The sequence below is a fragment of the Dryobates pubescens genome, chromosome 13 (genome assembly GCF_014839835.1).
Source record: "Dryobates pubescens isolate bDryPub1 chromosome 13, bDryPub1.pri, whole genome shotgun sequence".
In the NCBI taxonomy this organism is placed as follows: domain Eukaryota; kingdom Metazoa; phylum Chordata; class Aves; order Piciformes; family Picidae; genus Dryobates; species Dryobates pubescens.
The window spans coordinates 11194890-11220480 of NC_071624.1; the positions used below are offsets into that span (position 1 = coordinate 11194890).

The 25591-nt window shown below is 42.9% G+C and overlaps 1 protein-coding gene across 1 annotated transcript in view; it reads left to right on the plus strand.

Moving 5' to 3' along the window:
- Positions 1-25591, plus strand: part of DIS3L2 (DIS3 like 3'-5' exoribonuclease 2) — a 198286-nt gene that overhangs the window by 34580 nt on the left and 138115 nt on the right. The gene's annotated exons all lie outside the window — the stretch shown is intronic.

The following is a 25591-nucleotide window of genomic DNA, read 5'->3' on the forward strand; positions in this document are numbered from 1 at the left end:
CATGGTCTGTTGTTACATCCCCGATGGAATAATGGCACTTAGGCCCCTTGTGATGGGGTTGACTTCAGGCTGTGTGAGATACCACTAAATTTCAGTGCATGTTCCTGGAAAAGCTGTGTTTTGGATGGAAGGAAGTGCTCATGGGGGCATTTGATCTTACTTTAGAATAGCAGTCAAGCCCAGCCAACATTTAATACCTGATCTCTATTCCTGCTCTTTATTCTTTGTCACATGAATATAATCTAGTACAGCAAATTGTTTCCTTTAAGAACTAACTTTTCTTCAAGTGATTGTTTTAAACTCTATTCTTCCAAGTCTTCTGTAAATACTCACACATCACAGCAGATTATTCTTAATCCAATCTCTTATATAACCACTATCATTTTTGACTTTTCTTAGTCCTTGGTTCCTGTGGAATTAGCATTTCTTAGAACCGTTTGCTCTTTGCCAGGTTGGAGACTTATTTGATGATATTGCATGAGTATTTGGAGCCTGCACCTTCTAAGAGAGAGGCAGGATACCTGTTGTGATGGAGTTGGGTTTTGGAATGTCATGCACACAAAACTCACTTAACTTTTTTGTAAACTGCTCCCTTGAGAGACTGTCCAGATTTGCAATGGCCTGGGCTTGTTTCAGATCTACGTACTCAGGAATAAGCTTCAGTAATGTGTACTGATGATAAGGGTCTCATCTGGCCTAAAATTTGTGCAGTGACTCTTGCACCCTATTTTTTAATTATTTTTTTTTTTTTGGTTGGAGATTGTGCCCCTGGAGAGAGGAAGAGCAACTATGACACCAAAAAGCTGTTAATCTTTAAAGTCCCTAGGTGAGGTGGTTTTGGACCCTATCCTACGTTCTGAAGAAAAGGAAAAGTGCTCTGTGTCTGTTTGCATGTTTGTTCTTGCTATCGGTTGGCAGAGCAACAGCAATTGGCTGCAGGATTTACATGTGGTCAAAGCTACGAAGGCTGGCTCACTAACTCTTTTCCCTTATTTCCTTGTGTTTATTTTGCTTAGAGCTGTAAATCAGAAGGACAAGGAATCTAGAGTAGAGGTGATTTATGTAAATGAAGAGTTGCAGCAGCTGGAGGAGTGACAAGGATTGTTCTGCAACAGTTTCTTTGGGACAAGATGAGGGATCTCATTTATAACCGCATGACAGAGATAAGGAGGATGCTTGTCATCAGGGATGGGATGCCTTAAATTTGTTGTTGGCAAAAGTAATTTGTTACTATCTAAGATAAAGGTGTCGGAAGTCTAATAGTCAGGGTTTGAATCAGCATGCTGCTCGCTTCAAAGGGCTGGAATGGTCGTGCCTTCTCCCAAACACTGTTCCCATGTCTTTGTTCAAAGTGTATCCAGGCTGAGGAGATCTCCTGACCTCCCGTGCCCTCCTGTCCTAGCTTTGTGGCATTATTTGCTGTGAGCAGGTTTGCTTCTCCTCACATTTCTGAAGCTAATATCCTAACTGCTAAGCACGTCACAAGAACTGGGAATGAGGCTAATCTTGGTGCACTCCTGTGCAGCGTAAGGTGGCCAATGATTTGTATGCATCAACAGCAGTTTGCTTACAAGGGCTAACATAGGAAGTTTTATTTGCTTGCCTCTTGGTATTATCTTTCACCCACTTAACACACAAATCAATGCCTTCCAACCTGTAGCTGTGGCAGCATCTTTCTGCAACATCCTGAAGAACTGCAAGTGATGCTTTCAGCCAGTTTTCTTAAGAGGTGCCACTCAAAACACTGAAAGATAAATTACAATTCCTCCTGATTATCTCTTCCCACAAATTCCTCACTGCTTCAGTAGCTGTGTACTTGACATAATTTCTCAGCATGTGCTCACTGATAAGACAGCTGCTGAGGGTTTTGGAAGGTCCCAGATTCTGTCTGCACTTTCCAGTTTTTGTCTCAGCCTTAAATACCTGGAGGCTTTTTAAAAAGTGTTGATAATGACTCTTAAGAAGGTCCTGCTGGACAGAGTGCTGATCCACTAACTTGGCCAAAAAAGGCAGTCACACTTGTGTATTTCCTTGCTTTCTCGCTGTTGCTATTCATTTATTTTTCTTTCCTATGTTCTGTCATGTCGGGCAATAACTGTTTCATGACAGTAGGTCTGTCTGTGTTTCCAGTGTGCTAATGATTCATTCATCTTCAGCTGTATCACCTCCTGGGGTTGAAGCATTTCTTTGTTTTTAGCTTTGTCTAAATTATTTTAAAACAGAGAGCAGTGCCAAAGGACATACTTCTAATTGAGCAGCTTTGGAAGTGTGAAAATGAGGAATTTGGCATGATCTAATTAGCACTTGTGTATTTTGTTTGCAAAAAGTGACTGGTGAAGAATTCCCCAGACCTCGTTCTCTGTTCTGTCTGAAAAAAATAATAATCCCACATAAAGGTGCCTATCTTGCTTAGTTCTTGTTGGTGCTTGGAAGTCCTGACTGTAATGCATTTGCTAATTAGCTGGCTGCCAGGACATCCTTCTGTTCTTGTTCTCCTTGCTTTTTTGGCTTGTTTGTTGGAATGAGTGTTGGCTGCTTTCATCTGTTAAGCTCTAAAGGAATTGGCATCTATTTTCCTGTGGTCACTTTAAATCCCTACCTGGTGTCTTGTTTGCCAGGTTGGTGCTGTGTGGGGAGAGTCTGAAGGAGCTGTGTCAAGCAGCAGGAGGGTTTCAGCAGCTTTTCTTCTTGACTGTTCAGGGGGGTAAGGGGAGGCAGAAACTTCTAGTAAAAGCCTTAAGTACAGTGGTCAGGTAACCAACCTTTGGGCCCTACTTGATTCATTTTTTTTTCTAATGAAGTGAATTTCCTCCAGGAGTGTGTCACCCCTTTTGAGCTCACACTGCCTGATTGTTTTTATTTTTTATTTATTGTTTTGTGGATCAGGTCTGCAGCTGTGGCCCCTTGGGATACCTACAACTGCTGTGATGGTCTGGATTAGTTTTGGACGAGTAGCTTTTCTCCCTTAAGTACAAGGATAGGGCCTGTGCAGTGACGAGCATTGTCGCTAAAGGGTCCCATCCACAATAGATCTGGGCAGAGCCCAGCTATGGCTGATGCTGCTGCCGGACCCCTGCACAGCCCAACTGCCTTGAGAACAACTCTCTGCCTGTTTCAACAGTCTCTTTGTCACCAAGTGCTGTGCCCTGGCCTTTAGGCTCACTCTCTTGGCAAAGCAGCTCTGCAGCTGGGGAGCTTTGCGAATGCCTTTCCGTTCAGCCATTGTCTCACAGTTGTTCCTTGAATGTATAATTGGTTTGCTGGTGTTACAGAGGCAGTGTATGGCCTCCCTGCTAATTTATTTCAGTATCTCTATTACAGCAGTATCCAAAGGGAGCATCCCAGCCATCCTTTCTGGTGACTGCACCCGACTGTATCACCCATCTGGGAGCAGAGTTGCTGCCTCTTGTACCAAAGAGCTGCTGCCCCTGGGTGAGAATAAATGGTTCAGTTTCCTCTAGTTTATTTATCTAGTTAGGCAGGGGGTCTAATGCCATGGTGGGTGCTGTGTTGGCAAGGCATCTGGTGGTTGAGCTCACCTCTTTGGGTCTGTGTTGTACCATGTAGATATACCCAAGGTTAATGGATGGCCATTAGTTTAATTAGTTCAGTAGCTATGCTTCATGCATAGTCTAAGCAGTGTTTTGACAGCACAGCATTACTTTATCTACCCTTCCTGGGCTTTACCTCATATTCCTGAATCTTCCTCTAAAACTGTTTATTCTTTTTTCTTCTCTGCACAATTGTGGAACTGTGGATGTGATGTGTTTATCAGAAACTTAATTTACCTCTTTATGTAAGGCTTTATCACTGATGCATGGTGACGTTTCCTGGCAGGATGTGCATTGTTAAAACTCGTTTGGAGGGGAAAGAAAAAGCGCACAGAAGCGGATGACTCCCCTCTTGTAAGGTTCAAAAGTTTGTGAAGCAAAAAGAGGAAAATGTCCTTCATGGTACCTGACATCATTTTAGTCTCACTATCCTACTTTCCCATGAGGTGACTCCTATCAGTGGCAAAGATATAACGGAGCCCACAGACTAGGTGTGGTGGCAGCCGTCACTGTCAAGTAAAGGAAAGGCTGGGAGGGGAAGGCTGGCCTTGTCAGGGCAGTGTCTCCATCTATCCAGTAATTTCCTATGAGCTGACTGAGACCTCGGGCAGACCTTTTGCTAACTAAACCACTACCACATGTCAAAATTGATTTCCCACCCCCTCCTCCCCCCTTTTTTTTTTGGCTATTGTCTTTGTCACTGAAGTAGTCAGTGGTCACTTACTCAGCTGTCTGCCCTCCTGTGCCAGCAAAGTCACTCCAGCGAGTTAACAACGCTGAGGGCTTTTTTTTTTGGTGATGAGTGGCACATCACTGCAGCAGCCAAATTCAGTGACATGGGAATGGTCCTGGGGCCTGAGGCTTTTCTTTGAGCAATTAGTTGCTATGATTGTAAATAAACTGTTAGACTGTGCTTCAGAGTTCCAGTTCCCAAGAACTGATTTCTGTCAAGTGCTTTGTTGAAAGAAAGGCAAAAATAATGACAAAAAAAAAACCCCAAACCAAAACGAAAAACAAAACTGCAGTTAAGCTAATCTCTTCTAACAATGTGTAATGTGTTCTGAGGACTGGTGCTTGAGGGAAGGGTGTTGTACAAGATGACAGACAACAAAATATAAATAACTCTTTATGCAGGGCTTTTGTGGTATTAGGAAACAGAGCTCCCCACACTGGCATGTCACCCTGTCTGATTAAACGCTGTGGTTTTGCCAGCTAAGGATCGATTACTGGTAGAAAGTGCTAAGTATTTGCAAATACTCTTCCTTTGGATGTTTCACATCCGGATCCCTTTGTCTTTGTTGACTTGCCTCAACACCTCGGCTGCTTGGCACACTGGGTGTGCTCCCTTCCTCATGGCCCGAATGCCATGCCCTGCACTGTGCTACAGCCTTGAGTGAGGTGCTAGGCCAGGATGAGAGCAAACACTTGCCTGCAATGAGCAGCTCTGTGCCCTTGTGTCTGTTAAAGAAAATCTCTTCCCCTTTGCAGATGTGAGGAGGTGGATAGCATGGTTCGTGTGTCCTAGCTAGGAAGAAACCCAAGGAAATGCTCTTCATTTAAACTGTGTTGACCGTGTTTAGTGTCAAGTGTTTTTCTAGCTGAGTCCATGGCTGGATGTGCTACATGTCATAGGATTATGATATTAAAAAAGTGGTGGAAACCATCAGTGTTGAATTGTACATTTGCCACAGGGGCTGCTTCATTAGTTGCTGCACTTTTAAAAGCTTTTCAAGTCTCCTTATTTTCCAGGGCTAGTCGGATCAGCATTGAATAAATATCTTCCTGCCTGTGTGGCATCCCCTCAGCTCAGAAATGAAAAAAATGACATGGGCTTCCCACATCTTACCCAAGATGTACCAAAGGAAGCTTGCTTTATTTCTTTACGAGGTATGCATAAAGTTTTCTTCACAATAAAGTACTCCCCCTCCCAGCATTAATTACCTTCGATACATGGTTGTGAAAAAAATGCTACCCGAACCCCATCAGATTTCTCCAGCTCCATCTTCCTGATGCTCTCACTGTAGGGGAGTAAATGCAGAATAAATGAGTGAGTTGAGACTAGAGAATCCTGAGTTGAGACTAGAGAATCCCACTTGATGTGTCTTTGATAAATGAAAGTGAATACAGACTGACAGAGATGACTTTAAAACCCGAGGAAGTTTTTTTTTAACCTGAAGGTTTTAAATCTTTCCTTAGTACACTACAGGATATTTATGCTCATGTAAACACTATGCTGTTGCAAGCTTAGAGAATTGAGTGCAGGCCTACAGTAAAACTTGTTCTGGGCAGAAAACTGACTTCAGAGATTTGGTTTGAAGTCAATGTTTTATGGACAGAATTTGGTAAGTCTCTTCAGTGATTCTTCTCAAATTACAGTAAACTGCTGTGTGTTGCAATGATTTCATTTCAGGTTATTGTACCTGTGGAAGGACTTGTTGGAAGCATTTTCTCTTGGGTTGAGGCTTTGCAGCTGATGACTCCTCAATGAGAACTTGACACGAGTTTACACTTAGCTGTGAGGGAGAAGGAAAGGAAAGGACCAGAGTCTTTGGGATGATCTTAGCCATTTAGGGGTTGCTTTGGAAAAGCCTCGTGCTCCTTGAAGTGTATACCTTCAGATTCCCATAAATCAGGCAAGTGCACGTGACAGTTGTGGTATGAGAGGTGAGCTTGTTAGGCCAGCGATGAGGAGCAATTTACATTCCCAAGGGATGTATAGTTACATGAAGTGTACCTTGTAAGGTACACTGAGCTAAAATATGCTGAAGTGAATTCTAAAAGGTCTGTGTTTTATTGTAAAAAAACCCCAAACAACAAGAAAAGAGAGAGACACAGACTACTTTTTGTATGGGGGACCACAGCATGCTTGTTTCACTGTACATCTGTTGTAATATCCATATGTTTTATGTGGCTTGCTGTGGAATATTTATAGAGGTGAGAACAGTGTCTGTAGTGAGCCTGGTTTGTGTATTGATTTACCTGGACCCTTGATTTGAAAGCACCTTAACAAGTTTCTGGTTTTGGTAAGTTCTCAATGCTTTTAGAGCTTGCCGAATCTGACTCATTGTTCTGTATTGTTGGCAGTTTTGAAGCTATTAAATGTTGTAAGTTGCATCTTCCAGTTACATTCATGGTTTTCTTCCATGTCATTTGAAGTGCAATTTGGTGGGAGCAGCTCATAAAGTCATGATGAGAGGATAAACTAAGAGGCATACAATTCAATGATGTGATAAGTCAAACTGGTTTTCCTCCAGTTTTTGAAGTTGAGGTGTTTAGTTTCTTTCTTTCTTTTTTTTTTTTTTTTTTTTAAAGTAGCCTAAGAGTTTGATGAATTGGAGGTGCATGAACTGTGCTGGGCAAAGAATGCAATATGCTGTTAAGAAATTGTGGAAACCATTCAAATTGCAGAGCTTGGGTAAAACGTTTTAATTGTACTCACAGGACCGTACATAATGTAGTAAAATAACTTCTGGGAGGTTTTTAGCAGCTTTACAACGTGGTCAAATTAGAAAGAAAATTATTAGTTAAGAATTGAATAACTTGCTTAGTTTTATTATGGTGGAGTCCCATTAAGATTTTACAAGGAAGCAGGTTTGGTCATGTACTTGGTTTGAAGTCAAGTTTGCACTGCGGATAGACTTTGTTCTTCAGAAGCCTTTCTCACTGGGTTTGAATGTGCTTCCTAGAGGAAGGATGCTTTTGGTGGAGGTGACTGGCCGTGACTGCTCATGGCTGGCAGCACAGGTGTGTTGTTACGGAGTGGAACGGGTCCCGCCCTGAAGCTGGAAGACATGGTGTGAACTGGTAGGTTATCGATAACCTTTTGTGTGTTTAACAAGACAAATCCTTCCGCTTCATTGTTTCACTCTGGAAAAAATGCTTATCACCGGATACTTTGGGACTTGTATCCCTGTTAATTTGTTTTGGATCAGGGACTGTAAAAGCCATTTAATCATCTGCCTCAGACAGCAAAAACTTAACTTCAGAAAAGGACAGTGAAGGGGTGTTGGGTGTTCTGGGGATGCTGATGCTGCCGAGGAGCACGCGTGTGCAGGGTATAGACCTAATAATTTTAGTTACTCCCATGTCTAACAGGCAACCTCCTGGTGTTGTGTGACTTCTCCCAGTGCTGTTTAACTGGGGAGCTGGGGTTTATAAAGTACTTGATTCAGTAGTCTGTGGGTGAGAGCAGGTAGACTGAAGGGGGGAGTGTGTGTGTCCGTGCTGCCAACACTTCACATGGCCAATCTCTACCCTGATGTTACCTCCTTCAATAACTTTATCTCTGCACAGTCTCCATCCCCCAGTGCCAGGGCCCGGCGTAGCCAAGCTGTGAAGGTAGAAGTGGTGAATTTGGGTCCCAGATGAAGAAGTGGGGTTTGAATTTGGATCCCCAGCAGCTCAAAACCCAAACTGTTGTGTAGTGTTCTTTTCTCCGATGATGGTGTTATGGCATAGGCATAGCACGGTACATGGTAAACCAGCAAATTAGCCTGAGGCGTGAACAGACGTTTCAAAACAAGGGAGATAATTTAAGAAGGTATTAAGTAAAAAGGAAGTGAAGGACTTACTGTTGTACTTGAGAGAGCATTAACTTGCTTTTCACATATCCTCAGCCCTTGAGACAAGTAGATGCTTTTGGTATTAATAGTCTTTGATGTGGTAGCTGTCATCTACGGGTAGAATGGGAGCAGGGAAGTGGGAAGTTTGCCATGTGAAAGCCAACAAATACCTGGTTTTGCTGGTGGGAAATCAAATGGAAAGGGTTTCCTAAAGCTGTGGGCTGCCTGGGTAGTATCTGAAAACTTGCCTGTCTTCCTTTTCTGTTTTATCAGCTTCAAATGAATAGTGAGTCATTGTTAGCTGCATGGTGTGTTTCATTATTGGAGACCTGTCAGAAGAGTTGATTAATAATCCAGAGTATTTGGTTTCAGTGTGATAAAACTAATCATAACAAAGTACTTCAGTGCCTAACTTGAAGCTGTGAAGAAAATCCTGTTATCTTAAAAGTGTGTGTGTATATGAAAGGGCTAACATTTTCTTTTTTAAACAAGATAAACATAAACTTTTTTGTTGAGTTGCAGAGCAGCAGTGCTGTTTCCAGAGGCTGCTTTCCAAACTTCCCTGTGATGAAGTGGAGCTGACATGCAGTCCTGTCACTTGTCAAGTTTCAAGAATATACTCTCAAGGCTTTACTTCTCTTAAGTTACATGAGAGAAGTTGCTATGAAAACAGCTTATTTACATGATGCAGTTAAATTATTGTCATGAACACAAATTTACTTTCTTCTTTGTTTCCTGGGATAGCCTGCCTTTTTTGGGGGTGTAAATTTACCCTTTTTCTTTTGTCAGGTTGATTAAACAATTTATCACTGACACATTTACTGTATTACAGTAATATATATACAATATACACACATATACATGCAGTATATATAATATATATATAAATACATGCAGTATATATATATGTGTATATATATATATAAAAAAATATATACATGCACATACATACAGTATACTATATGTCTGTATCTATCTACAAAGTTTACCGTTGTAGATACTCTGCAAGTAACTTCTTCCAGGTAAGGAAAATTGTTACATGTTGTCCCATACTTTCTTACTTCCTTTTACCCAGAGGGAAAGGTTGAACAAGTTAAGATTGCTTTGAGTAGAGCAGATCTGCTTTGAAATTACTGGGTTTGTTTAATAAGCATATTGCAAGCTCAGTGTAGGTGCTTGTCTCAGAGTCTCAATAACCATGCATGATGTACTTCAAGGGAGAGACAGTCCCTTTCTGGTAAACAGGGACTAGCAATCTGTAATTGTTAGTGGTGAGTGTTTACAGGTAGCACAGTCCAGACTTAGCATTTCAGCTGGCAACTTTGTAAAGGTTTGATTTGATTTCCTTGTTCTCTAATTCCCAGTGCTGAAGTGAGAGTTCTTCTTGGATGACTAACACATTTCAACGCCGCTTAAGGCGCTTTTGGAGACCCAGTGTTCTTCATATATCAAATGTTTTATTAATGACATAAGCAGGTGTCAAGGCTAGTTCACAGTCACATGCTTTTGAGCCATGCTTCTGAATTTTGCCATTCTTGGATTCGTTTTGCAAGCGTGTTGAATGGGGTTAACACTTGGTGCCGTGATGCTTCCCCGTGTGGCCTGTTAGCACCTCAGCTTTGTACCTCTCTAACACAACTGAGCACATGATTTTTCTTGTATTTCTACTTTGCATTATGGCATTTACTACATGTCTATTAAGAAAATTGGAAGTGTGTTCAGAATATCAAGAGGAATTTATTGCTACAGCTGGACACTGATTCTTTCTGTTTGAGGTGTAGCTCTTCCAGGCAATGCCACAGGTTTTGCATTGCTGCTTTTGCGTAGCCTGCAAGGTTCAGTTTGTTACAGTGTGCAGCCATCCACTTCTTACTGGAACACAAGGCAGAGGGAAGAACTCATGGCAGGAGGGCAACAAAGGTGGTGTGAGGGGTTTGGAGCACAAGACCTATGAGGAGAGGCTGAGTGAGCTCGGGTTGCTTAGCCTGGAGAAGAGGAGGCTCAGGGGAGACCTTATTGCTGTCTACAACTACCTTAAGGGAGGTTGTAGCCAGGTGGGGGCTGGTCTCTTCTCCCAGGCAACCAGCACCAGAACAAGAGGACAGAGTCTCAAGCTGCACCTGAGGAGGTTTAGGCTGGATGTTAGGAAGAAGTTCTTCATAGAAAGAGTGATTGGCCATTGGAATGTGCTGCCCAGGGAGGTGGTGGAGTCACCATCAGTGGAGGTGTTTAGGAGAAGACTGGATGGGGTGCTTGGTGCCATGGTTTAGTTGATTAGATAGTGTTGGATGATAGGTTGGACCTGGTGATCTCGAAGGTCTCTTCCAACCTGGTTTCCTTTTTCCTTTTTCCTTTTTCCTTTTTCCTTTTTCCTTTTTCCTTTTTCCTTTTTCCTTTTTCCTTTTTCCTTTTTCCTTTTTCCTTTTTCCTTTTTCCTTTTTCCTTTTTCCTTTTTCCTTTTTCCTTTTTCCTTTTTCCTTTTTCCTTTTTCCTTTTTCCTTTTTCCTTTTCCTTATTCTATTCTACTCTACTCTATGGCAGAGCTTTAGCCTGTCAGCAGGGAATAGCTGGCTTACATGTGACTGAGTGGGCTATAGTGCTGGGCTTCATCACACTGGACCAGCAGGTAGAACTGACAAAACCTGAAGATAAATAAGTAGTTGAATAATTTCTGGCAATGGCCAAGCTATTAGGATTTGGAAGCACAATTCAAAGATGTGCCAAGTTAGCCTGTGATGACCACTACAAGAAGCTTGCCCAGGAGAAAGGAGTTCTTAAGTAATTCAAGACTTTCCAAAAAGTCTTGCACAATCAGAATGTAATGACCAAGGTGATGGCTTTTTGCTGCCATCATCAGTGTTTAAATCCCCAGTTTTGGGTTTTTTTTTGTTTGCACCTGTTTTTGCTGATCTCATAAATGGCCATTTTTACAGAACAAGCATGGAATTTGGTTGAGAGACCAACTTTTCCTTCAGGGTGGGATGTGAGCTGTACTTGTGATGATGGCCACTGTCACTATTTCCATTATAAATTTCTGGACTTTTTTGTTGTTGTTTGCTTTAAAGGAGCTTAAAACTCAGTTGTAAAAATTTGCTCCTGGCAGAAAACTTGTATACAAAATCTCAGCTTGAATAAGACTTCTTTTTTTAATGAATTTGAGAGAGGGAAGGAATACTTGGACTGCATTGTAAGCCGAGGTTACAAAGGAGAAGCGCTCACCGAAATCTCTTGTTAGTGGTACTCGGCTAGTAGAGAAGTAGTACAACAAAACCTCCCAACTGTTAGGCTCTTGCTGTACATTACATTTTAAACTGAGTTATAACAGTTGAGCTCAACTTTTGATTCATTCTGTGGAAAAGCCTTTTGATAGAACAGCATTGGTTGCCAGGCAGGAAAAACAGACCAGAGAGCACCTAGCATCAAGAAGCAGGGAACTCTGGTAGCCAGTCCTTCCCTACGCTCATTGCAGGGAGGCTTTGTACTTTGCTGATGGCAAAGGTGAGCTGCACCCTCTTTACGGTAATGATAAACCTTATTCTGAAGCAAAGAAGTGAAAATATACCATTCCTGTGTACTGCATTTTTCAGTGCTGCAGGAGATGCTTTGAGACCACGTTTAATCAATGTATGTTTTCAGTGGGTTAAATAAACCTGAATATTGACGTCATAAACATAAGCCGGGGAGCCTGGTGGAAGATGCTGATGTTTTTTACTCCTCCTATAAACACTACTGCAAAATTTAATGAAACAGACCATGTTGCTAAAGGTAAATGCAAGCAAACTGAGCTATAGACTTCTTGCTTGAGGTGCTGCTCTTTAATAGGACTCGTCACTGAGTAATGTGAGCAGTTCCAGATGACGCAAATGCCAGCAGTCGTTTCCCTGCCACCATTTCAAGAGGAAGCCTGGTGGTACTGATTGTTTTCACTAGAAGGAGAGAAAACACTGCAGCAGTAGAAGTCCTCAGCCAAATGCTGAGCATCACTCATCTGTCTCAAGAAGCATCTTGACTACACTTTGGGCCCCTAGTTTGCTTCCATTAAGACAGGCTGCTTTCAGGGACAATCTGTGCCTTGTTCTCATCTGTTCCCTCATGTTAATGCATTTTGTCTTTGATGTCCTAGAAGTTCTGCTGAGCATTAGCAACCTTGTGTATGTTTTGGTGCTGCCCTCAGCAAGTTGTGTTCCTAGTTCTGACTGGGGTGGCTGTGCACAACTAGAGAACTGCCCTGGAAAGGGTACATTTTGACAGAGATAGCAGTGTGCAGATCCTGTGTTTTCAACGGACATTTCCTTGCCTTCCAACAGGAAAGAACAGGAATACCAGTTCTGTGGAGACAGACCAGTTACCATGTTCTTGTGGCTTTCCTTCTAGTATGTCTTCTGTTGTGGATCACTTTTAGAAGGAGATTAGTTCCTCGGTACTGTTGCTGCTCTATTGATGAAGCTACAGAACAAGAAAAAGTCGCAGCAGAAAAGGTAGTTATGGAGAGCACCTTGGGGAGCTAGTTTTGCTGTTGGAGGTTAGTTCAGTGAGGAAGTTTTCATTAAAACTTTATGTTATTACAATAGACAATTGCCTAAACATTTCAAAATCAGGTAATTTGGTTCCAAACTAGTTGAAGTTTCATTTTTAAGTTATTGACCAATGTATGACCTAATTTTGGATAGGCATGGATAGCCAAATTGTAAAAGATTCTTATTGGTAAGTGTCTGAAACCTATGGAGAGGTAGCTGTTGTGTGCTTGTAACTGTGGAGGTCATTAATGATTTTGCTGTTCTAATGATATTCCCAGCTGTGATACAACTGGATGATGTCTCAGGTCATCTTTAAATAGGAATTCAGTAATTGTTCTGCTTAGTGATAGTGCTTTCTCTGTAGAAGTAAGAGCTGGCTTCCTCTCAAAGACAAAGAAAGAATCATAGAATACATCCAGTTGTAATATACCTCAAAGATCACCCAGTCCAACCCTTAGCCCAGCACTGAAGGGTCAGCACTAATCCATGTTTCTAAGCACCAGGTCCAGACATTGCTTAAACAGCTCCAGGGATGGTGACTCCACCACTGTTCTTGGTAGACCATTCCAATGTTTGAGAACCCTCTCAGTGAAGAAATATTTCCTAATATCCAGCCTAAACCTCTCCTGGCACAGCTTGAAACCATTTCCTCTAGTCCAGTTGCTTGACTCAAGGAGAGGAATCTGTCCCCTCCTTGCTCCAACCTCCCTTCAGGTAGCTGTAGCGTGTGATGAGGTCTCCTCTTAGCCAGACTGAACAACCCCAGCTCCCTCAATGCTCCTCATAGGTCATGTGTTCCATGCCCTTCATGAGCATCATTGCCTTTCTCTGGACGTGCTCCAGCACCTCAATGTCCTTCCTGTAGTGAGGGGCTCAGAACTGAACACAATACTTGAAGTGTGGCCTCACCAGTGCTTTGTTTTTGGAACTTTGGGACGTTTGTTTCTATCCTGTCCTGATTTCAACCAGCAGCTGTAAATAAACTAATGCTGCCCCTGGATTATGTGAAAGTCAGATTTACAGTTGTGAAACCCTGAGCGTGGTCTGTGTGGTTGAACCTTAGGCCCTGGGTGGGAAGAGCCATTCATGGAAGGCTAACTGATATGTTAGGGTTCCTGATAAGCCTCCATGAGTTAAGTAATGCTTTGAACCTAGGTGAAGTATTTGGAAACATTAATGTTCATGTCTGCATATGAACCAAATATCCCCATTTTCTGAGTGCAGATATACCCCCCTCACTTTCTCCTGGAGCACTGCCTGCCACAGCTGCCTTAATGTGTTCTTCTTTGAGGTGCTCTTGTTTTGATACCTGTAAAGCAGAGCAACCCAAGATTAATTTATGAACAATGTTCAGGTATTAATTTGTGGCTTTACCACATATCCATGTGGTTGCTTTGCTGCTTTCAGCCTTCTTTTTGCACTCTGACTTTGCTTTGCTAACTGTGTGAGAGTCAGCTGCAGCATCTCTAGGGTAGAATATGCAGATCTGCCTAGCCCAGGGTCCAAGCAGCTGAGATGGTTAGAATGACTTACTGAAAGTGATGGGTGACTAAGAGTGGGATTATTTTCTTTGAGTAGGATGACTTTCCTTATGCACTTAATAAGGAGCCTGCTGAGAGGCTAAGATAGACAGAGAAGTCTGAGATTTCTGGTTGCAATAGTGATTTAATATCAAGGCAGTCTCACCTGCACTTTCTAACTAGGCATTCAAGGACTTCTCTGTGCATTTGAGTGAAACTATCTGTAAGTCATGAAGCCTGAATAAATGGATTTGTAGCAGGCTTAGGTCACAAGTGAGGAACCTTCCCAGTGTGATAACCCAGTCAGTGTTTTTGCTGGAATCTTTGAGCAAAATATTCTGTTGTCATCTCCCTCTTCTCCTCCACAGACACTTGTTGCTCTATGCTGCAGTGAGATTCTGTCCAGTGTCAGAATTTGCTCATATCAAGTGTGAAGGAATAAGTTTGGCTCCCAGCTTGTCTTCTCTTCGGAAATTACTTCAAGGGATACAGAAATCTCTCAACAGTAGAGGAAGCTGTTACCATTTATCCTCAGCAAATCATCTGATTTTCTTTTCCCCCACTTACTGTGCTTGCAGGGATTATCTCCTCCAATTCCATTTCTCTGTGGGTTATCCTCTTCAGCCGTGCCTGCCCCTGTTCTGCCAGTGTCCCCTGAGCACAGAGCTTGTTCAGTGCCTGTCCAAGGGTGATGGGCAGGGTACTGAATTCACAGTGGTCTTGCTGTGCGTGACTGGAACTAGCAGCAGCACAGCATGCCAAAATAGTTAACCTGATGGTCAGTTGATGTCTCAACCCATTTCCTAAAGGATGGAGGTGCCCATAGTAAAAAAAAAAACATTCTGGCAGATGGTACCTTCTGGTTCCTGTATGGAAAATTTAGTGTTGAGAGGACTTGCAGTCTTCTGCTGCTAAAAGTGTCTGTGTTTCCTGGGAAGTGTCTCCAGCACCTGTTACAAAATCCCTTCACATTCACACGGAAACATAATTATCTGCAAAGCACTGGCTGGTTTTGTGCAGTTTAAAGGTATCATGCTGGCACTGAGGGGAGGCTGTTGTTCTTGGTTGGAGCCATGTTTTAACACAATTGGAATCTGATTTAGGAATTAATATAGGTGCCAGTTTCCCTGGTGTGACAGTGTATAGACCCTAAGAGTAAGATCTAACTTTGCCAAGCTCATTTGATGGGATTGAGGTCGGCATCACTGGATGCACTCTGCCCAGAGTGGTTGCATTTTGCCTTCTGTGTTCCTCAAAGGAGCAGATGACAGCAATATAAGTGCAAGAATGTTCTTGCAGAAAATAAAATTAAATAAAGATAGGGAAGTCCAGCTGCTGACTGAATGTAAGCATAGTGTGTCCTTGGAGATGTTCAAGAAACATGTGGACATGGCACTTTGGGCTGTGTTTTGATGGCTATGGAGGTGTTAGGCTGATGGTTAGACTCGGTGATCTGAGAAGTCTCTTCCAACCAAAAGATGGATGACTGGAAAGAGTAAGGAGCAAAGAACTATTTGAAGCACTTCTAGAGCAGGAGCCTCGTTGATGCTTTAGGTTTAGGTTCCTGATGCTTTTGTCTCACTGTGTAAATAAATAAGCAGACCTGGGCTGGTGGAACACACAGGTCAAAGGAAGTTCCCACTGGGGCATATATACTCTGAAAACTTCCATAAATTGTTCTGTAATATGACAGCTTCCAATTATGGGTTTTCATAGTAAGAGGCTTATTGGCAACCAGTAATGCAAGTTAACTGTGGAAATTTCTATTGCTTTTCTTGGCCTCCATGCACTTCCTGAGCAGTGTGTGCTTTGTCCCAGGTGTACCACTTTGGGCTTTGAAAGTGTGTCAAAACATGTGCAGGGCTGAGACCCCTGGGAGCTGGCACTTAGAGCCTGATCTAAAGGAACAAAAAAGGGAGTGTGAGGGGCTTAGAGTGTGAGCCCCAACATGTTGACTCTTGGTTCACTTGTTTGTTTCCTGCCTCAGTGAGTTGAAAGTGCTGATCACAGTGTTGTTTCTCAGACAGATGGGGGGATAATTTTTACCCAGTTCTGAATGAAGCTCCAAATAACCTTGGGAGGTGTAGGTATGCAAATATCTTGGATAGCCCTTCCAGTACACTTTGATTCGTTTGCATTGTCAGCCCACCTCTTATGGGCACGTGCGGGTGTGGGCTTGTTTGGTTCATGAAACGTTGAATAAGTCTTCAAAGAGTATCAGTGTTTCCAGGAAATATGTTTTTCATGCATGCTTGTATTGTTTCAACCAAAAAAACCCAAAAAACCAGAGGAGGCAGTAATGGGTAATGCTTTGGGTTTGTGTGAGCCAGTGGTGTGGATTTGCTTGGCGTCGCAGCTTTCAAACGATACGCACTCGGCACAGGCAGATTCTTTTCTGATTACATGCAAGCACTGTGTAACAACTGCATCTTTTAAAATACCTATTGATTCATGATAGTGTCTTGAAGTTGCAAATGATCCAAAAGCCTGTCAGCTTCTTTGCATCAGATACAAACTGGGTATCTTTCCGCAGTAGTTAGCTGAAAATGCAGTGATTTCAGAGGATCGTACCTTTGAAGATGTAACCTTACATTACTCTTCTCCTCTAATACGCTCCTCTTGAGTGATTTATTATAGTGACTGTGTATCATAGGTTTTGTCCTGGCACTCATTCTTGTAAGGTTGCAGTGCCTATCCACATTACCAGAAAAAAGATGGCTGGGAGACAGGTTTAAAAAACCCCTAAAACGTTAAACCAAAAAGCAAAGAACACACAGGCAAAGAAAAGCAAAGCAGTTCCAGTTAGGAGCGAGGGTTTTTCTGCCAGTGTGGATAGGGCATAATTTGATTTAAATGACTTTTGAAAAACAGTTCTCAAAATTGTTCCATGCATTTTCTTCCTGGCTACTGTTGAAAATATGGAGCTGAATATTTTCTGGGATGTTTCAAACCAATATGTTCTGGCAACCTCATAGCTGGGCCCTCTGCATTATACTCTCGTTTCCAGTTCGCTGTGGCCTGGAGTGCAACGCACAGCTCATGAGATGCACCAAGGTGGGAGGTCTTGTGAGGAGCAGGCAATACAAAGACCCAAGGTACAAGGAACATTTCATTGGGGTCCAGCAGGGAGGCTGCCAGCTTTAAGGGCCTCTTTTACAAAGAGAATTTTCTTGCAGGAGGTGGAGGAACTGCATGTGCCTCGTCGGCTTTTGTGTGTCTAGGAAAAAGTTGATTCCTGGGTGTTGTTAAGGGCTGGATGCTGACCTTTCCACCTTTACCGACTCAGCTTTTCTCACTAGAGAGATTTGCCTACAGATGATGGGCTGTGACTAAGTATTCAGCACTGCTTTTAAGTGTGACTACATATAACTGCATGGACAAATAGCATGCGGGTTGGGAAGCCGTGCTGGGTCACAAGGGGTTTGCTATATCGCTTCTGCTCCAGGGATTCCTGTATTTTGGGGAGTGTGCATGGGAAGGTCAGTGCATTAGCAGGAAGTATTCTGGAAACAGGCTGTTCTTCTAGCACCAAATCAAATCCTGGGGGTGGCAGCAGGAGCAGAAAGTGTTGAACAAATTTGTGCACCTGGCTATAACAACACTCCCAATGATGTTGGAAGTCCTTACCACATCGACTTGTCTACAAAGGAGATTGTACAGTGTTCTCTGCAAGCAGGCATGGAGACACTGTCCTTTCCCCATGTCTCCTTGATGCCATTAGGCTCAACATATCTAGATATCACAGAGGAATTCTAAAGTGTGAATCCCCTTGCCCAGAGAGGCAGAGATATTCCTCTCTCAGAGATATTCCCAAATAATCCTTGGGAAAAGTTGTACAGACCTAGCAGGGGCTTATTATAAGCCCCTGTATAGGTACCACCTTGTGGTAGGATGAGAGAGGGCCTAGCTCTCTCTCCTCCACAGAGTAAGAAACCACAGCTAACCCAGTGGGAGGAGCAAAGCTATATATTTGCAAGCATATATGGAAAGCAGGTTATATATAACACAATATATACAGGTATTTACAATATATACACAGAAGTATACAGCAGAGAGAAATAACACAACAAAAATCCCTCCCCAAGGAGGGATTCCCTCCCTGTAACCCCCTCTCTCCCCCCCTACCTCCTTTTTTCCCCAAAAAGGGGTTAGAGAGAAAGAAAGGCAAGTTATTAAGGATAAGAATCGTTATAAAGCTTTCAAAAAAGCCCATGCAGGATTAGTTTTTGCTTATCTCAAGGCCAACTCCGGGTAGCTCGCAGAGAAGCAGGCAGGGAGAAAAGGCTGAAACCCAAACTCCCCAACTCCCCAACCAAACTGAACTGAGGAAAAAAAAATTCCAACTGCTCTACAATTTAAAGTTGCATTTTATCCATCCACCAATGAAATTCGTTTAGAATATCAGAATGTTTTTGTTCTAGTACCGAAAACATTTAGCCAGTGTGTCCCAGCACTGCTTGTTCCTTAAAGGCGCAGCCTCAAACGGTCACACACCTGTGCTTTCGAAGCAGCTTGGGGCAAAGGATCCACTTTGAGCTCAGGTATTATTTTCTGCAGCCTGAAGAGTGGCTCCTTTTTTGGAATGTTGGAGTTTTGGATCCATACCACTGGTGCTATGGCATGTGGAGTACCTGCACTGAGCAGGGAACAGCTGCTTCTGACAACTTTGTCTTTTCTTGCTTCTCAGCAGTTTTTAGAGGGTACAAAAGACAGGAGCACACAGATGGAGCTGTTTAATTTATCCTATTAGGAGAACAAGATGGAATAAACCCAAGGGAACACAGTCCTTGTCTCAGGACTGTGTATCCTACAGGCACCAGTGCAAGACCCAGACATGGGAAAGATGGCTCTGAGGAGACCACAGAGACATGGCAGAAAGAGTGTGAAGGCTGGAGTTTACTTGAAGTGTGGCAGAGGCAACTGTCTCCTGCTTGGTGATAATGAAGTGTTGATCAGCATGTTTGGAAGCAGAGTATGGAAGTTGGGCCAAGGAACAGTGCAACGTGAGGTTGAGGCAAATGACAGGTTAGAGACCAGATAGGCAGTAGAGGTACATGCTGAGGAGACAGTTTGGGTTTTGGCTTTGGGACTCAGGTCAGTCTTGAGAATGTTCCATGTTGATGCTTTCCCATTTATTACTCTGGTTGGTTGTGCAAGGTTGTAGAAGAAGGACTTGAGCTGGACTTGGAGGGGACATGCTGTAACCTGTGATGTTTAGGTACAGCCTGAAGCACAGCAAGGTGTGGGAACAGTTCAGGAGTAAGGCATACTTCAGGAGGGAGTATTGAGAGAAGGTGGCTGTTTGGAAATATGGGTTTATTTTGCAGTGAATTCTGTTACTTGTCCAGCTGCATGACAAGCCTGTATGTAGAGCTCTCTGCTGTGTCTACTTGGACTAGACTACACCTGAATGCTCAGTTTGATTACTTGAATTAACTCTGCAGTAAAATCTCACTTTGCAGGGAATATATAGGGTGCTGGTGAGGGCAGGGGAGACGGCTTTGAGGATTCAGCAGGCTTGGTGGGCATACAGAAAACACATGCATTAGATTTCTTTGTTCCTCTGCCATCTCTCATCTGTTGCAGTGGGAGTGAGTGAGAGAAGAGCTCTGAAAAGTCACTGTTCCCAAGAAGCCTTTGTATACTCCTTAATCCCTTTGATTCAACAAGCAGGATGGCTTTGTCACAACTGCTGTGACAGACCTGCATGTGATATCTGGGAACAGCAGAGCCCTCTGGGGAGGAGCAAGTAGCTTTTTCCTAACCAAGTGGGAAAGCTTTTAGTTTGGATGTTTGTATAGTTATTGCATCAAATGTGATGCCTGGAATGTAGAGTGTAATGTGCTGTTTAGTATAAAACAGCTACCCTGTGGGCTGTTAGCTAGTGTTTCTAGTGATTTAGAATTAAAAGATGGCAAAAAAACCAAACAAACCCCAAAACCCCCCACCAAGCACTAAAAACCCCCAACCCCCATTCCAAATCTGCAACAGAAAAACTCAGCCTAACCTTATTGCTATTCTGAAAGTAATGTCATAGCTGCACTTACTGATGCTAGTCACCTTTACTGCATTGGCATCTTTGCTGGAGCCATTTGGTGTAGGTGGAATCATAAAGAGAAGAAAGGGTGACAGGGACAGGTGGTTTTTCTCTCACTGGAAGTGCCATCCTTTCTTTATCCAAGAAGGAGCTAGAGCGAGCCAGCCTTTGTTTGGTTGCTCCTTCCAGGAAAGCAAAGCTCTTCCTTGCAATATTTATGGTAGCTTGGCTCAAGTGTCTGTGTCTGAGCTGTGACAGCATCCTCATGTTAGCCAGGCTCCATTCCTACTCCCTCGTGAGGGAGCATTAGGGAACCAGCTTTTAAGTGAAGCCTGTTTAATATGGCAAAAGCTGGGAGGCTAATAGATGCAGGTGTTCACAGTGCTGGTATGAAATGTGGTGTTTGTGTTAGTGTTGTGGTAGCAACGCTCTGTGCAACGGCAAGATGGTAGTTTGGTCCAAAGGCCCCGTTTTCAGCTGTCTTCCTTTTGAAATCACCACTTTCAACCTGTTTCTGTTTCTCAGAGTTGTTGCTTCACTTAAGGCTTGACTGCAGAGAGGACAGATTCACAGCTTGCATTGGGTTAGAAGGGACTCTCAAAAGCCATCTCGTCCAACCTCCCCCTGCAGGCAGCAGGGACACCTCCAACTAGATCAGGCTGCCAGGGCCACATCAAGTCTGATCTTGAATGTCTTCAGGGATGGGGCCTCAACACATCCCTAGGCAATACTGTTCCAGTATTTTACTGCTCTCATTGTAAAGAACTTTGTTCTTACGTCCAACCTATACCTACCCTGCTCCAGTTTCAAACCATTGCCCCACATCCTATTGCTACAAGCCCTTCTAAACAGTCCTTCTCCAGCCTTCCTGTAGGTCCCCTTCAGATGTTGAAAAGTAGCTATAAGATCTCCCTGGAGCCTTCTCCAGGACCGATGACTCAGACCTAAGCTTTGTCGCCCTAACCAGCATTGACCATAGTAACTTGTCTATAGCTGAAGCAGAGCTTGTGCTTGACCAAATTATTTTTCAGAACAAAGGCATCTTATCTTGGTTTGCAAATCACAGAAGATGGACTTGGACTGAAGACTTTTTAATTCCTGATAGCTGTTCCTGTATTTTGTCCTCCCTGTTTAATGTGAACTCCCTGAAGCTGCTTTGAGCTTCTACTCGCTGGTGAATCTACTGCACCTTTTTGCAGCAGTGTGAGGAGTCTCATTGTGCATTGTCTGTCTACCTCATTGAAGAGAGTTACTGTTAATGGCTTAGTGGGGGAGGGGAAGCTGGGCCTTTCTTTTCAACCCACCACACAGAATCACAGCATGGTAGGGGTTCGATGGGACCTCTGGAGATCATCTAGTCTGACCCCCCCTGCTAAAGCAGGTTCACCTAGAGCAGGATGCACAGGAATTCATACATGCAGGTTTTGAAAGTCTCCAGAGGAGGAGAGTCCATAACCTCTCGTGGCAGCCTGTTCCAGTGCTCTGTCACTCTTGAATTGTAGAAGGTTTTCTCTATATTTAGGTGGAACTTCCTGTGTTCTAGCTTGTTCCTGTTAGCCCTTGTCCTATCAAAGGGCAACACTGAAGGCTCTGGCTCTATCCTGTTGACACCTGCCCTTTAGATATTGATAAACATCTATAAGATCCCCTCTCAGTCTTCTCTAGTCTAAACAGCCCCAGGTTTCTCACCCTATCCTTGTAAGAGAGATGTTCCAATCACTTAGTCATCTTTGTAGCCTGCTGTTGGACTCTATTCAGTAGTTCCCTGCCTCTCTTGAAGTGGGAAGTTCAGAACTGGGCACAGTTCTCCAGATGCTTGCTTGAGTAGAGTAGAGGGAGAGGAGAGCCTCCCTTGAGGCTTGTTTTATTGTATGTGTCCAGGTTGGACTTGATGATCTTTGAGGTCTTTTCCAACCTTACTGATTCTATGATTCTATGAAACAGCTGTGGTGAAGATGATCCTGCTTCCTTACCCTGCAAGGTGCTTTCAGTGAAGGAGATCTCTGCAAGCTTCTGTTGAAAACAGTGACCCTACGTGGAAAGATTCTAGCTGTGCAAAGTGCGTCCCTCCAGCTGTGTGTAGTCCAGCAGTGAGCCGTGTTTCGCTTTCCGATCTGTGAGGATTCATGGATTGCTTGTAAGGATCAGAGATTAATAAGGAAGAGAAGCAAAACTGTTAGAATTAGGCTTAAACACTTGGGGGACTCAGTGCATTTATTGGAAAAAGCCTGGAGGTTCTTAGCTCAAAGATGATTGAAAATCACCAGTCTGGCTCAGTGGTTTGAGATTATAGAGTAACGTGTGAGTTGACAGCTGTCGCCACACCTGAGCTGAGAGTAAATGAAAAGCTTGGAACTAAGAGGGTAGATGTAAGGTTGCTTCTGGCAGAGGAAGCACTTTCTCCTGCAGCTCAGGAGGTCACCTTTGTGCTTTCAGATGCACAGATCCTGGTTCAGTTTTCTGTTGGAACAATTTCCTCCCGAGTAAGGACAATTGTTCATTTGATGGCTGCTTCAAGGCCGGGCTGAGTGCGGAGGTAATCACTCTGCTCTCCAGATTGTACAGATTCATGCCAGGATGTTCTTGCCCACTAGCTGTTTTTTATTATATTTATGGTTGAAATGGGATTTTCATTCAGAGATCTTGTGTTTGGTCAGCTATGCCTTTACAAACCAGTCACTGTGGGGGCAGAAACTCAATGCTTGTTCGGTGATAGATGTTTGTTTGAAGTTGGGGGAAAAAACCCTTCCTTCAGCCACTGTCTTAAGGATCAGACATTTAAATAAGCTAATTGGCTTTCATCAACATGCTTATTCAAACTTAGAAAAATTATTGCTAAAGAGCATATGAATATTATAGAACCATAAAGTTGACATTTGACTTCCCAGATAGGGAAGTTGGGGTCCTTCAAGGGGCTTCAGCCATGCATCCTGGGACGTTTGCATGGTAGTAAGATCATATATTTCATGCATATGCAGCAAGGGGGAATCTCATCTTCCTGGCTCTGTGCATTTTCAAATGCACTGGGGGAGAATGATGCTCTGTACTCACTATATGATTGCATGGCAGACTTAGCCAATGGTGTATTTGATATATTCTGCATCTCTGTTAAGTGCTGATACATCCTAGCTGAATGCATTACGTCATGCACGAGCTTCACCAGCATGAGAATAGGAGAGTGCAATATCATCAGTTTCTGGTTTCAGAGATACTGCATGTAAGAAATGCTCATTCTGTCATGGTCAAACATGCTGCTGCTCATTCACAGAAGGATCCTGCCCTTTGGAATCTGTGTGATGAGCTCATGTTGGCCAGAAACTCTGATCATCTTAAATGGAGTAATTGTATCCGTTGAGCTCCTGATTTTGTAAAGTCTTATGCAGCTTTTCAGTCTTGTGATGTACAGCTTCCCAAAATTTTTGGTGTGATGCAAGAAATCTTGGGTGAAATTCTCTGCTCTGTTATACATGAGGTCAGCCTAAATGATCTGTCTTGGCCTTAAAAAGAAAACAAATCCTATTGCCCATGCCTGCCAGCATTTGGACATTCTGCTGCTCTAGGCTGTGTGGAGGTGATTTTGTGGACTCTGGAAAACTTTACTTAAAAATCCATTTGCAAATCCGTAAGGCAATGTGTGACTGAGGGCTTACTTAGGTAGTCACAGCTGGGGTATCATGCTAGCTAGCAACAGCAGAATGTATCCTCTAGCTTGGGGGAAGCACAATAATTTTAGCATATAGCATTTTAAAAGAAATCCTTATCTGCTGCCTTCTTTTAATGCAGCATAAACTCTTGAAGCATAAGCTTTTCAGTGCTGCATCTTTAGAGAAGCACTTCTATCATTCAGATACATTTGATGTTGTTCACTGCATTACATATAGAAAACTTGGTAATTTAGCACCCCAAACACATCTCTCTCTCTCTCTCTCTCTCCAAAGAACAACTTGGAGAGAGAGAGAAATTCAGGCAAAACCTGAAGAGGTTGAAGAAAATGAACTCCTGCTGCAGTGGCACACTTGCTCACATCTGGTGCAACTGAAATTTAAGAGCTGAATACATCCACATCTGACCATGGTAGGGTCCAAACATTACTGTTGACACTGGTTTTCTTTTTGGATAGGCACACTGGCAGAGTCAGAAGTGCGTGGAGCCTTGTCAGCTCACTAATCTAATAGACTGTTCTTGCCCAGACCATTGTGTGTCAGTATTTTATGTACCAAATGTAGCCAGGTTTAATAATGCACCATTTTCCCCTCTTCTGCCAAACTTTTTCCCTTTTTGTCACAATTTAGTGTTTGAGTCAAGATCTGCTATGGTAACAAATTATATACATATTAAAAATGAAAATAAAGATGGAAAGCAGAGTCACAAAAGGTAACAAGAGTTCAAAGTCATGTCATGTGAATTTTTTTCTTTTTAAAGGCTTGAATTCAACCCCATTTTAAAATTGATTTTGTTGCTGTTATGCATTGTGAAAAGACTGCAAAGAAATGGGTACTGCTTGAAAGCACAACTGCCTCTGTACATGTAAATAGTGAAAGTCTACTGAGTACAGGCCTTAATTTGACCTGTTTGCTTTTTAGTTACTAAATAATTCATGGAGCTTTTTTGGATTGTGCTTCTGTTACTTGGAATGGTTGCCTTCAGCTAGGACCTGTTGAACCTATTCATGCTTATTTCTACTGACTCTATTCCATATTTTTAAAACAAAGAAGTTTGGGGGTTTTTGCATTTTTAAAAGGGACCCTTCAGTTGCTTTGCTGGTGGCGTGGGTTGCTGCTTGTGATACTGAGGAGTTACCTGCCTGGGAAGCATCAGCACCAGCTGGAGAGGAGCTGAGTTGCAGGGAGGTACTGGAGTGAGATTGCCCTGTTTCTTTGTGACTTTCAATCTTGCATTGAAGTACCATGGCTTGACTGAAATTTAGATATGTTTGAAACTGTAACCTGGGTATAGGTTCCAGGGCTGGGCAGGTGCTTGCAACTTGCTGTTGATTGCAGGAAGGATGCTAGTAAATGCCTACATATCCAAGTGTCCACTGCTTTGATCATTGTGTCCTGAGATGGAGCAGTTTCTGCCTCTCACCTGGCCATCCAGGTCTGGTGTCCATTTTACTGGGACTTGGATTCTTCAAGATTTCTTTTTAATGTGATGACATGGTTTCTTCTCTTTCTGTGCCATTGCCATACTGAAGTGGGGACAAATCTGTAGCAATGCTCAGTTATTTATCTGAATTACCAGTTAGTTAATGGTTAAGGAACTTGAACTTTAACTGAGCTCATTCCTCTCGGTAATTTCATTAGGAGGTTTGTATAAGTAACAGCAATAACTGATTACCCTTCATGAAAAGACTGGAGTCTAAAATAAGTGTAAAGCTTGGTGCCTTACCAAGCTGCTACAGTCC